Raw genomic sequence first — 13,558 nt, 5'->3', positions numbered from 1 at the left:
TTTTGGTTATTTGTTTGCAGAATACAACGTGAGAATAACGTTCAACTCTCATTAACATTACTTAGATTAAACAAGACGTACAATAATCTGAAGTAAGCATTTAAGAGGTTATTATTCTTGAGTTGTCCATGGGGATTCAATTCCTGGTGCAGTTCGAATCCCCTTTTACGGCCAATCGGCTGAAGCACCACCAAAAGTGGAGATTATAAAGAAAATCGTGGTCCCCCTCTCAAGAACCGTCAAAGATTCTCAGCAGTAACCTTAATGGGGAAACTGTTTTAAGAGATCTTCTTGCACCGTTAAGTTTTTGAACCTAATCATCACATAACTCACAACTATTCGTCATCATGAGATGAACGGATGTTTCTTTCTTTATCTCAAAAAAACTCAATAAAAAATGAGGAGTTCACTCAATAATCCAATGCCCAGTAAGAAGACGTTTGAGAGATGTCCAGATAACTTCAGTTCGAACCCTCAGCATTTTTTATTTTAACAAACGACAAACACCGAGCTCATCCATAAGCCTATTAAGATGTCCATTCTTGTAAACCAAATAGAAGGAAATGTACCATCAAGAAATGACGAAAACCAAATCTAGGCGCTGAGAGAGAGAGAGAGAGAGAGATGCCTAATTCGGCCAGCAGTTTCCTCCTCATTTCATGAAATATCCATGTGACCGGAAATGACACGATACTGAATTATTTTTTTTCCGAAAATTATTCCAAAAAATTGCCTTTAATCTTTGCAAACACAACTACAATAGGCCTATTACTTTTATCCATGAAAAATTATTTCGATAGATAGATATTTTTATTTATTCTATTTACATAACTCCGCTGCATAAAAATGCCAAGTTTTTTAAAAAAAAATTAAATACGTAAATAAAGGAAGAAGAAAACAGTATGTAAATAAGTATAATTTAACAGTAAATTTCCGGTATTTTCACCACAATACGTGAGCTCCATAAATTGTTAAACGGGCTTCTTTGTCTGTGAAAATACGTTGTTTATTCCAACCAAATTTACGGGAAATTTATAAAAGTATTTTCCTTTTTGCACCCCCAAAAAAAAATTAAACGAGTGGAAAATGAGAAAAAGCTCGGGTTTTTTCTCTCTCACAAAAATGAAGTAGGTACATTTTCTCACACATTTACACTATTGTTAGCTCACTGACGTAAATGGTAGGAAATATTTCTTTAGTTACGTACTACTGAAAGTTCAACTACTTTAACCCCTATACCTTACCCTCCTAGGGTGAAGGTAATGTAATCACATCAGCTGTTCTGAAAAGAAATAACCAGAAATTACCTTCCATTATACAGCTGATGATATGCAGTTTCTCGTATCAATGTCCCTTAAAGCGAAAAAAGGAAAAGAACTAACTTCAGCAGGGTCTTTGCAGAAGATTTAGGTGGAATCACTAGGTCTACTTTGGGTCCGCCCGCCCAGACCCGTCAGTCCTTTTTGAGGGCATTGATGTGAATAAATGACGTATTTTCACGTGATGTAGAAGTTGGACGGAAGTGCATTCTTTACTATTAAAACTTTCAACCACTTACTAATCCACCATCATAACCACTACACAGACAGTTTCATATTTTCCAGTTTTACCATAATCAGACTTCATTCTCAATTTTTAATTTCACGACAGATGAACACCCTCCACAAAAATGATGTAAACTGTTAACTTCTGAAGTAACATCCTAGTAGAAATCACTAGCTTTAAGTATTCATCTAACCACATTTACTCAGGAAATTTACTCAGAAATGAAGATGAATGATTAGAGCGTATTTAAATATTTAGAACTCGCTAAAGGTAGAAAAATAAGAATGAGAAGTATCAAATATTTTTTTCTTTATATTCGGAATTTATATTCCCAATACCCCTGTGCTCTCATTTTATATTCTATTGCGTACATATATTTTAATAAGGATGTTAGAAAACTCTTTCCTTCCGTTTTCATTATAGAGTTTTTTAAATAAATATTTTTTAAATTATTTGCATAAAAAATTCCGCAGTTAATATATGATTTCCTCTTTCAACAATTTGTGATTATTTTTTGTTTTTGGCTATTAATTTTCGCTACAAATATAAAAGTAAAAATTTTTATTTTAATTTTAAAAACCCCCCACAGTGTGCAGAATTGAAATCAGACAATGACGTGTATACACGTGTCAAACGCAAAGGCAAAACAACCAAAAGTTTAATAATGTCATAATAGTCACTTGCAAGCGACTTTTTCTGCAATCTCTGCGGAGGCTTGAGATTCTACAGTGCATTCTGTGCTCATTCAAAAATCTTGCACCGCTTCATGTATGCATTGCCGCCTAGTTAACTAGGGACGCAAGAGCTTTTAGAAGGTAGAAAAGAGCTTTTTGAATACTGTGTAAAATGAAATTATGCTCGTACTGGAGGTCTGAACCTCTATCTAAGGTATAAAACGGGCATTGCACAAGGGTTGAGAGCTTCTATTTGTGTGCGTAATTCCCCAATCTCTAATGAGGAGACCAAAAACATGTACCAACCACTTATCAATTGGCTGACTGCAGAATTAATCCGTCAAGGCCGCGACGGAGCTATAAGAATGATTGTAGGCCTATTAACTGGCTCAGAAAACACATGCATCGCATTGGGCGCCTGGCAGATGATAGCCTCTGTAGGTTCTGTCAGGTGGAGGAGGAGGAAACGGCACTGCTGCACGTGTTGTGTCAGTGTGAGGGGCTCGTGTGGCTAAAAATGATACTTCTCGGGGAGAAAAAACCAAGACCTGAGCAGTTTTACCCAAGAGTCGTTCTCCCAGAATTGAAAGGACAAGTCTGGAGGGTGAGCTTTAGAGTGAGAGGAGCCACAATAGATCCAAATGGGTCACAGTGACGTAGGCCTTGAGGCCGGCCTAGTCTAATCTAATCTACTCTAATCTAAACTAATCACTCATCATTTGGCTGACTCCCACCACCCACTCCGTATAAAATACGTGGCAGTTCTATTGGTTAAGATAAAGGAAACATCCCACCAAACAATATTCTTATTGTATTTTATTAAAATTTCTAGTTTTTTGTAGTTAATGGCAATTTTATATTTTTCACAACGAGTATACCACGTCGAACGCACTGTAATAGAGATTTAGTTTGACGTGTGCACACTGGTTAAGAAGTAAGAAAACGGTGAAGATAGAATTAAAGAAGTGAAAACAAATAATGGTACGACAAGGGATGGGAGCGAAGAAGAAAAATTCGGCCAAGAAGGTGACCAAAAAAAAATGTAAAAGGGATAAAAGGGAAAGAAATGTTAAATATACTGAAAGAAGGAGACAATGCCAGAGATGTTGTTGAAGGAGAGATGCTGCAGTCAAAGATGAACTCCATAACTGTAGCAAGAGACGTAAGACAATGGAGAATAATCATGAATTTAAGCTAAAAAGTTCTACGTCACATAAAAGATGCGTAACTACTGAATATCAGCTGTATGCCCAAAGGTAAAACCTGAAACCTAAATGAAAACCTTAGAGCTCTCCAGGGAAAGTCTGTTAAAAAAAATAAAATAATAAAGGCAGTGCATAATTTTATGAATTGAAATAAGAAGTTTTTTTTTTTGTCAAAACAGTTGGTTTGGGTATAATAAAAGAAAATTAAAAAAAGGTTTAAACGAAAATTTGATAACAATCCCAATTTTGATGTGGCCTACACCAAAGCATTTCTCAAGGAATATGCCATGGATATTCTTCTTTTTTTTTTAGGGAACAAAATGAGAACCAAAATTTGTTTTCCCCAAATTATTCACATAATCTGGCGCCAGTTATAGCCGATCACATAAACCCAAACTGTGAGCAAAGCATGAGAAATCAAAATTTCAGATGTAAAAATCATTTGCAAAATTATATTTCAGCAAAGTTTGTTAAAGTAAATAGAGGGTCTTTGGCTGGCCCATCATCAAAGGTAGAATGTACTTTCAACCCCCTAACTTCACAATTTTTTAGGCCATCCTTGGCTCTGATGACGGTTAAACTCCTGTCTAAGAGAGCCTTATATAAACAGCCACCAGATGAAAGTATAAAAGTTGTGATGAGATTAAAGATAGGCATCAAAGAAGAGTGAAAAAAAAAAGTTAATAAGAAAAATTAACAAATAGATTAAACAATAAATAAGTAAATAATTCGATCAAAGTTCACCATGAATGTCTTAATTACGTATGAAACATATTAAGTAAAAATTGTGATGAAGAGGAAAAGAAACGAAAGTGAAAGAAATATTAGAAGAGAAAGATGATAGACTCAATGATTCCATTGAGTTAGCTGAAAATATTGATATCTAAGAACAGCTGAAAGAGAAGACGTGGGAAACCGGAAGGAAATATTTGGCTGAAACATCCGAAATAGAAATAAAGATGTTGATGATGATGTTGGCAAAGATTGCCAAAAAAAAAAACCAAAAATATTTTTCAGATCTCCCTGAATCTAGTTTTAGTCTGTGACTAGAATACGAGGGTCGTTTGAAAAGTCCGTGCAAAGTCAGAGAGATAGCACTACTGGCGCGTATCGAGGTTATGTTTAGTTAGTAGCATCTCTTGGAAGAACACACACCAAGTTTCAGCCAGATCGGTGTATTTCTTTGTGTTTGGCATTTGTTTGAATCGAGGAAGTCGAGTGATTTTCAAAAAACGGACGAAAAAGAATTTCGTGTGTTGATTAAACACTACTTTATGAAAGGCAAAACGCCTCAGGAGACTAAAGAGAAGCTTGATAAACATTATGGTGGCTCTGCACCTTCGATTAGAACAGTTTATAAGTGGTTTCAAAATTTTCGGAGTGGCCATATGGGCACAAGTGACGCTGAACGTTCTGGACGCCCTGTTGAGGTTACTACTCCAGAAATCATTGATAAAATCCATGATATGGTGATGGATGAAAGAAGAGTGAAGGTGCGTGAGATTGCTAGTGCTGTGGGCATCTCGAATGAACGGGTAGATAATATTTTACATCAACATTTGGACATGACAAAGCTATCCGCAAGATGGGTGCCGCGATTGCTCACGCTTGACCAAAAACGAAATCGTGTAAGGACAGTTTGCAGCTGTTCCAGAAGAATCCGCAGGACTTTAAGCGTCGTTTCGTCACTGTGGATGAAACATGGATTACATCACTACACTCCTGAGACCAAAGAACAATCTAAACAATGGGTTACCAAGGGGGGAATCTGCGCCAAAAAAGGCGAAAACCGTTCCTTCGACCGGAAAGATTATGGCGACTGTCTTTTGGGATTCGCAAGGAATAATCCTCATCGACTATCTGGGAAAGGGTAAAACTATTACAGGTGCATATTATTCATCGTTATTGGACCGTTTGAAAACCGAGCTGCAAGAAAAACGCCCACGATTGGCCCACAAAAAAGTCCTTTTTGCATCACGACAACGCACCAGCTCACGCCTCAGCAGTTGTGGTCGTAAAATTAATGGAAATAGGTTTCCAACTCGTTTCACATCCCCCCCCCCTATTCTCTAGACTTGGCTCCCTCAGACTACTATTTGTTCCCCAATATGAAGAAATGGCTGGGGGGGAAAAAGATTTTATTCAATCGAGGAAGTGATTGCAGAAACGAATGGCTATTTTTCAGACTTGGACAAATCCTATTATTCGGAAGGGATCAACAAACTAGAGCAGCGTTGGACGAAGTGTATAAGCCTAAAAGGAGACTATGTTGAAAAATAAAAAAGGTTTACCCCAAAAAATTAAGTACTTTTTATTTTTGCACGGACTTTTCAAACGACCCTTATTATTCTCCAAATAAATATTATATTAAAATGAAGATTTAATTTGTAAAATTTGGGAAGACTACAATAAAAAATTGGTTTAATAAAGACATTATTACAATTATATTATGGAAAATAACTGCGGTCAACAGAGCAGTTACTCGAATATTATTATTATTATTATTATTATTTATTTATTGCTTTTAAATTTTGTACAATTCATAGCAAGGGTTGGTCTCGGTTACACATTATTATATATCTATATACAACACACAATTAAATAACTATGAGAGAGAGTATACAAATCAAAAGAAAGAAAAAGTAAACAAATCTGCGTTTAAAAAACAAACAAATACGAAATATCAAGCCACAAGTATAGCTCTTAGCCTTAATGCATTATAAACATAAAAATATATACTTTTTAATTTACTCAAGTTATCAACAAAAAGGAGATCTTCCACTTGGTCTTGAAAATTTACATTCGATCGCACATAACTTCTTAAATAAGTGTCCCTAAAGAAAGATAATACAGTACACTCTAACAAAAAATGTGCAAATTCATCTTTAGAACATTTACATAAAGAACAAACATTGTCAGGATTGAAGCTATGAACAGTTCCCTTTAGATAAATTCTAGGTTTGATTTTGCTCATTAGGCGGATTTGTGACAAAGTCCGAATAAATTCAGGATCACATCTGAAGTAGATGTATGGTTCAGGCAAACCAAGAAGGCTTATGCTTCTAAAATAGTTATTAAAGGAAGCATGAGTCACAGAAAGTACATCCTTACTCAACAAATTATTATTAAAACTTTCTATCAAGGAGTTTTTCCTTTTTCTAAATTCCTCCGAACTTTGCGCTAGCCACACATCGTCGCCACCTGTAGCCAATAAGAGTCTTCTAAATTCCATTACCCAGTTATAAGGCAATTGAATAGTATCTGACTGTTCAAACAAACTATTATAGCAGACTCTTGGTAGACTATCATGAGGTAGATTTAAGATTTTTGACCAGAATCCCAACATTCGTTTAAAAATTAGAGCTTTAATATGCAGCCGATTACTTTCCAAACGGACAAAAGCGTCAGGCGTATTGCGAGAAAGATGCAGTAACGATTTTAGGAATTTTAAATGCACTCTTTCCAGAAGGTCGAAATAATTAGGGCTCCAAATTTCCGAAGCATAGAGTAAAACACTCGAAACCATACTGTCAAAGATTTTTGTTTACTTTTAATTAACAACCTAAATTTATGTCATAAAAGGAAAAACGGTGGGAAAGTCTAAAAAAAAAAAGGAAAAATATTGAATACCATTATGAACTTTCTTATAAACTTAAAGAAAGTGTGGAAGCAGCGGCGAGGAAAAAAGATCCTTGCAATTTCTAATTTATTTTCATCTACAACTAACTTAATAAGTATAAATATAGTAAGAAACATGGAAAGGAAAAACCTTTGGGAAATTTAATAGATTTTCTTTCAGTATTCAAACTCCTGCTCCGCCAAGGCGAACCCAATTTAGTCTCAGACCTTCTTTTTACTTGTACTTGCCCTTACTTGCCCTTACTTGGAGTAACATTCATTACAAGTTTTTATCAGACACAACCAGAGTTGGTTTAAATTTTTTTTTTTTTATGGTTAGATAAATAATTATTTATTGTAATTTCTCTCATATTTCCCTGGGGCGTTCAATATTATTATATTATTTTATTTTTTTATCAATCGTTTCAATAAATCAGAAGTTTTACCCCAAACTTATTCAAAAAGTCTATCCAAAGAAGGTGAAAGTCTAGTTTGTTGAATTTATAATGTTGAAATAATATCAGCTCTAAAAAAAACCATTGCTAGAATATATTTTAATTTTTTACAAATGGTTTTTTATTCTTTTTTTATATTTTTGTATTTTTGTAGTTTTGTAGTTTAATGTTTGCTATAAAAACTAAGACTTGTTTTCTGTTTTCTTTATTACATTTTACTTAATATTTGCATGCATCTTAAAAACATTTTGGACCAATAGATCCATTCTATGTCTTTTATTCGTGACTTCGAAGAAATCTTATGGTTCAAGTCCAAAACTTCATGCAAGACAAAAAATGAGGAAGCTTTCTGAACTTTCAGATAAGTTGGATTTGTAAAAATGATCTCTGATTCATACGAGTATATAAGGGTTTCATACATAAACCTCTGATTATATCTTTAAGGGAGGTGCAAGAAAAAGAAGCTATGAATTCACCTTTGATCTCAAGACTATAATACTGTTTCTAAATTAAAACTGTCCGGTAGGACAGTTGTATAAGGGTTGATCGTCAAAAAGTGCACTTTAAAAGCGTAACGTTGAAAAACACCCAACTTTGACAATTTTTTTCTCTTTTTCTATAAAAGATAAAATTCCCAAATTTTCTTTATAATGTAGGGAAAATCCTCCTTTATAACTGTAATTTTTTTGCAACAACATAGATTAAATAGATTTCGAGAAATACGTTGCTGAAAATGGGCAAAAACGGCATTTTCAGAAAATGTTCTTGTTCTTGTTCTTGTTGTTTCGCTAAGGTTGAATTGCACCTTCGCAAAAAAGTGAATAAGTTTTGCAGAAATGATTTTTTTCTTTTTTTCAAAACAGTAAAATACTTGGTCAAACTTTTAAAGGAAATCAAATGGAAAGTGTTCCCTGTGTAGCCCGGAACGAAGCAAGGGGATCCTTATCGTTTAATCTAATCTTGGAGAAAGCAAATATATTCCAGACTGATCAATCAGAATTGCATAGTATAGATGCTTCTTCAGAAAACGGTCGCGAATATAAGAGGTGGCCAAGAAAAGCAAGAATCAATGGTTAAGGGATGTCAAATCAAAGGTACTATACAGAAACGAATTATGAGAGGTGGGTATTGAGGGTGAACCTACGACCCTGTGTTAGAGAATGGACAGCAGGAGTTGAAGTTACTAAGTAATGAACAATAAACAAACTCCTTTAAATGTAGAGCAGTTGCCAAAAAATCGACAACCTAAAAGACGATAGAAGAACAAAGAACCAGGAGTTAAAGTGAATCGTAGCTCTGGAAATCCAGAACTTTACATGGCATGGAACTTTGGAAAAATAAATGACTTTTAAAATCCTTTATTGAATCTAAGTGAATTATTAAATTAAGGTTTTTTAAAAATGTATTTTGAGGATTTAATTTTTACATCTAATACCTTCATATTGTAAAAATGTAAAATTTTCAGTTTTTCTTCCAGGAAATAATGTATTAAAGTAATAATATTAGGAGAATTACATTGTATCTTGAGACCTATATTAATAAATAAAATACAAAAATGCGGTATTTAATTCCACCCCAAAATAAATATAAGAGAGAGATGTGGTTTTATTACATTTTATATTTCATTTTATTAAAGGAAAAAGTTGAAATGTAAAATATTTAAAGGATGATTTTTTAAATTAAATATGTTTAATAACTTTAACAAAAGCCAAAACATCCATGGCTTAAAGCTTAGATCTTCAAGTACAAAATTCTCCTAATAAACCGCTTAAATCTATGAATAATAATCATTATTATTACAGTATTTTTGGCTATAATGCTAGTTAAAAATAATGATAGCTTTTGAAAAAAAAAAAGAGTTGTTGGTAATGTCGTTAGATAGGGCTTCAGTAGTCAAGGTTTTTAAAACACAAGAAAAGTGGGGATCCAATAAACAACCATCATTACACGTGATTATTACCAATTTCCTTTTGCTATTTGCTAGAAAGGTTCCATAAGTTCGATGTTAAAAACTCCATAATAAGTTGAAGGTGTACGGATTATTACTGTGAAGAAGATTTCGTAGTGGATTTGGAGATTTTTGTTCTTTTACTTTGCGAGTTTACGTAACAAGAAACAATTCAAAAGGAATGGAAGATTGCTATTTGCATTTCAGATCAACAATACTACATCTTTTACATAGAGCGAAGCAATGGTATGTGTAATGGCTACCTTACATAAATTTTTGCTAAATATTTCTCATTCAGTTAACTTTAATAAACCAGTTACTTAAGCAAAATTCATTTTTAATCATGTATCTAACCTATACTTTTCATAATTCAAAATTTTCAAACATTTGATTATTTTTAATTCAATAACTCTTTAAAAAAGTTAACCTTCGAGAAGCAATAAGTTGAAATAGCATGTTAATTTAGTTCAAAAAAATGAGAACTAACCAAATTGTTATCTGCTTAAATTTCTTGCCATTCTTTCAACCTGCTTCCAGATTCAGAAAAAGTTCCAAAATAGAGTTCCATGCACCGGACACTATCACTCGCCTATAATTAGAACAGAATATAAGGGATCTTATACATGAATTAAGGCAATTCTAATTTGCTATTAATAACTGTTAAAAGAAGAATGGTGCAACACTTTGGATATTAATAGACCAGGTAAGCTTTTAGGAAATTATTAGCTTTTTTGATTGTAACCAAAGTTGAGCTTAAATAATTTAAAAGTTCAATCTAACTTTACAATAAATAATAGTAAAACAGTAAATTCGTTTCATTTTAATTTCTTAATTCCAATGTCTGAAAAAAAAGAAGATTATTTTAACAGGAATAAAAGGGCAAATAACATATAATCTTTAGGATCCATTAGGAAACATATGGTACCCTTAATACTCGAAATAATCCCAATTAAAAAAAGAGGATTCATTAGGCTTTTAAAATGCTTATTAATAATGATAAAGTGAATCTATTATTGTTTTCAATTTAGGATTACACGTCTAATAATTATTGATGAACAGTTAAGTAACTAGATGGAAATTGAAGATGAACATCTTACATTAAATTGGAAAAAAAATCAATTTTTCAAGAGTTTTAATCAAAGTATTACCTATTTTTCATTTCCAGCACAACGTAAAATTATTTTTTTACACTATATTTCATTGTTATTACACTGAATTGATTGTATAATACGTTAAAATTATCTAAAATTACTTTAAAATGCCAGCCATTTTTCTTTTTCTTCTTAATCCAATGGACCAAGTTTTTTAAATGTTAATTTTATACAAGAATCACTCATAGAAATTCAATAAATCTTATATCATTTTAATGCCCTAAGGCTGTTCAATGATTTAATCAATAAATTACTGCATAATTATCAATTTTTCTATAATAATTTTTTGTAAAATTTTAAAAACTTACATAATTGTAGAACTTCTTTTACCTGGGGACCCCGGACACTTACGTATTCCTTGAGATCAACCAATAGGAGATCAGTAAAGCCTACTTAATTACTTCCTTTAAGAAAGCCATCGTATTACTTATTACTTATATTTTTTTTGTAATTTATTTTTTTACTGTTGAGCCAAAAAAAGTATTACTAATAAATTTTTATGCGTAAAATTTTATTTTCTTTCATTCCATTTAGATTATTAGCAAAATATTTTATAATTGAAATTTTAGTTGTTAATAATTTTCTTAAATTATTGCGCTTCTTTACAACTCTATTATTTATTTATTTATTTTTTTAAAAGTATTTTGAAATTATTTGAATGAAACTTTTTATTTTTATTTTTTAGGAACATAATTTCTTTGTATTGACGTCACTTTTCTTCCTGGACCATCATCTCGTTGATCGGCCATTACTTTGTTTTTTTCTTCTTGTACCTGTGACCTAGTTATGGAAATATTAAGTGTTAAAATAAGTGATTTAATGTTCTTTTTAATTATCAAAGTAAAACAAAAATTGTGTTAAATTTGTAATTAAAAGTTGAGTGAAGTTGAAGATTAACTAATAAAAATTAGTACATGGAAATCTGTGGGCGATGCTGTGGTAGAAGTCTCAGCTTAAAATATTTTAAAGGTACTTCAATATTAGATTAATTTGCAATCATTTATGAATTGATTGTACGTACATTTACTTATCATTTTGAAGTTAATAAGGCATAACAATTCTATGGATGCAAATTAAAAAAAATATATATATTTTAGTTCTCTGATTTCAATAAATTCTTTACAATTACAGCTTCACTTAAAAGAAAAGACTACGTGCTTAGCTCAGTTTCAGTTTATTCATTTTTTTTCCGCTACAAAAGAGATAAAAATTCTCAAGTCGTTACTAATTAAATGAAAAGAATCTTGCTAATTAAATTTAGCCAATAAGAGAGAATACTTCTAGAATTTTCTTTCAAATTGGTTTAAGAAAAATTTCTAACAATTCAAGTTGAATTTTCAGTTATGTATCATCTTTACAGCAGTTCTGTTTTTAAATCAAGAAAACTACTTAAAATTAAAAGTAAGATTTGACTGATTCTTTTGGCCTTAAGTTTCAATTAAGGGGCTTTAAGTTTAATAAAACAAGTATCTGCTATTGAAGAATTATTCTAAATTCTAAAATAATTTATTAGGAACTAATGAATACTAATTTTTATTCATTGATAGATAATCTTTGATTCCTTATGGAATTAAGATTATTTCAGTTATTTTAAACGCTTCCACGTTTGGAAATATTTCAGTGAACATTGATTTCAAGCCTTGCACCAGCTTACACAACTTTTTTTGGATTATACACTTAAGTTTGGCACATAATCAAATGCTTTACATAGTAAAGCTTATAAAATTAGAATTTATAAGGCTAAAAACTGGTAATTGCTGAAGTCTTATCTAAAATAGACTTTCAGTTTAATTCAGCAATAGAATTTTCGTAATAAAATTTTCTTAAAGGGACTAAAATTAATCTAGCAAATGTTTTAATCTTTCTCAGTGCTAAGAAAATCATATTTTAGGCTTTTTTTAATAAAATTAAGAGAAAAATTAGAACAAGAAAAACTTCTTTTCCATTTAAATTCTTTTTTATAAGAAACTATTTGATGTAATATCTTTGGCTTACAAATGTAAGCAATTACAACACATTTTAGGTTATTTTTGTATCTTTTTTTTTTTGTTACTTTGTGCAGTTTTAATTTATACTTAATAAAGTTTTATGTAAGTGGTTGTTAATATTTTAAAATTGTCTTCTTGCCGTTGAGCTTATCTTACAACTTTTGGGAAGAACGGTCAGTATAGGAAGAGATTTATTAGTTGTAATTATGTAATTTTAACAAACATTACATGTCACATTCCTTATTTTGATTTTATGTTTAATGAACATTCCTTAATGCAACACAAGTTGCAAAAACACGTTGCAGTTTCATCTTCATATTCAATCACATCAGAATCCCACTTGTACAACACCTATCTTCCAGAACATTTCCAGTCAACACTTCTAGGACAGTCTTAAAAGACAGTGTGATCTCGCGATCTCCACTCTGATGAAGAAAGTCAATAGAATTTAGAATGTTATTGGAGTGTTACCGCTGGGTAACTTCTCCACTCTGATATGTGTGATATGTTGATTATTGTTACCCTTGTTGCTTATAAGCAATATTGCGTTGATTGTAACTAACTAAATGATTAAAATAAATAAATACATTTTTTTAATGAAATACCATAATTTTCCTGCTCTAACCCATCAATATGGTATTTTCACATCACGTAGCAGTTATTAAGAAGATCAGATTTTTTTTGGAAAGAGAATTAGATTTGTGTTTTTATTCTCAGATCTAGAAGAAAGTAAGTAAATTTTTTGTTGACTGGACTAAGTTCATTTCATTGCAAAGAAACAAAAGGTCCAGTTTTGGTGAAATCTTACTTTGAGCAAGATTATGCAGCGGTTGCTGCACTTGACAAGTGCAGTTGATGCAATAATTGATGTTGCTATTAGTATTGTATATTATACATGTTGTGTGCATTCCCTAATCTGCCTTAAAACTTTGGCCCCCTTTTCAATGATAGGAAGATTTAATCATTACTAGAAA

The 13,558-nt window shown here is 31.8% G+C and overlaps 1 protein-coding gene and 1 long non-coding RNA gene across 4 annotated transcripts in view; both read left to right on the top strand.

Moving 5' to 3' along the window:
- The window catches only part of LOC141454074 (uncharacterized), a 387,314-nt gene that overhangs the window by 200,164 nt on the left and 173,592 nt on the right, over positions 1-13,558 (top strand). The window lies entirely within an intron of this gene.
- Positions 9,283-13,141, top strand: LOC141454087 (uncharacterized). Of its 2 annotated transcripts, none has more exons than XR_012458393.1 (3): positions 9,283-9,691; positions 9,983-10,148; positions 10,915-11,077. It is a non-coding gene; the product is annotated as an uncharacterized lncRNA (long non-coding RNA). The 2 variants fall into 2 exon arrangements; XR_012458392.1 differs by lacking the exon at positions 10,915-11,077 and adding an exon at positions 11,282-13,141 and having other exon boundaries at positions 9,317-9,691.

The sequence above is a fragment of the Rhodnius prolixus genome, unplaced genomic scaffold, assembly GCF_049639745.1.
Source record: "Rhodnius prolixus isolate KJV_2025 unplaced genomic scaffold, Rpr scaffold_9, whole genome shotgun sequence".
NCBI classification, from domain to species: Eukaryota; Metazoa; Arthropoda; class Insecta; order Hemiptera; family Reduviidae; genus Rhodnius; species Rhodnius prolixus.
This window is presented reverse-complemented; position numbering and strand designations above follow the sequence as displayed.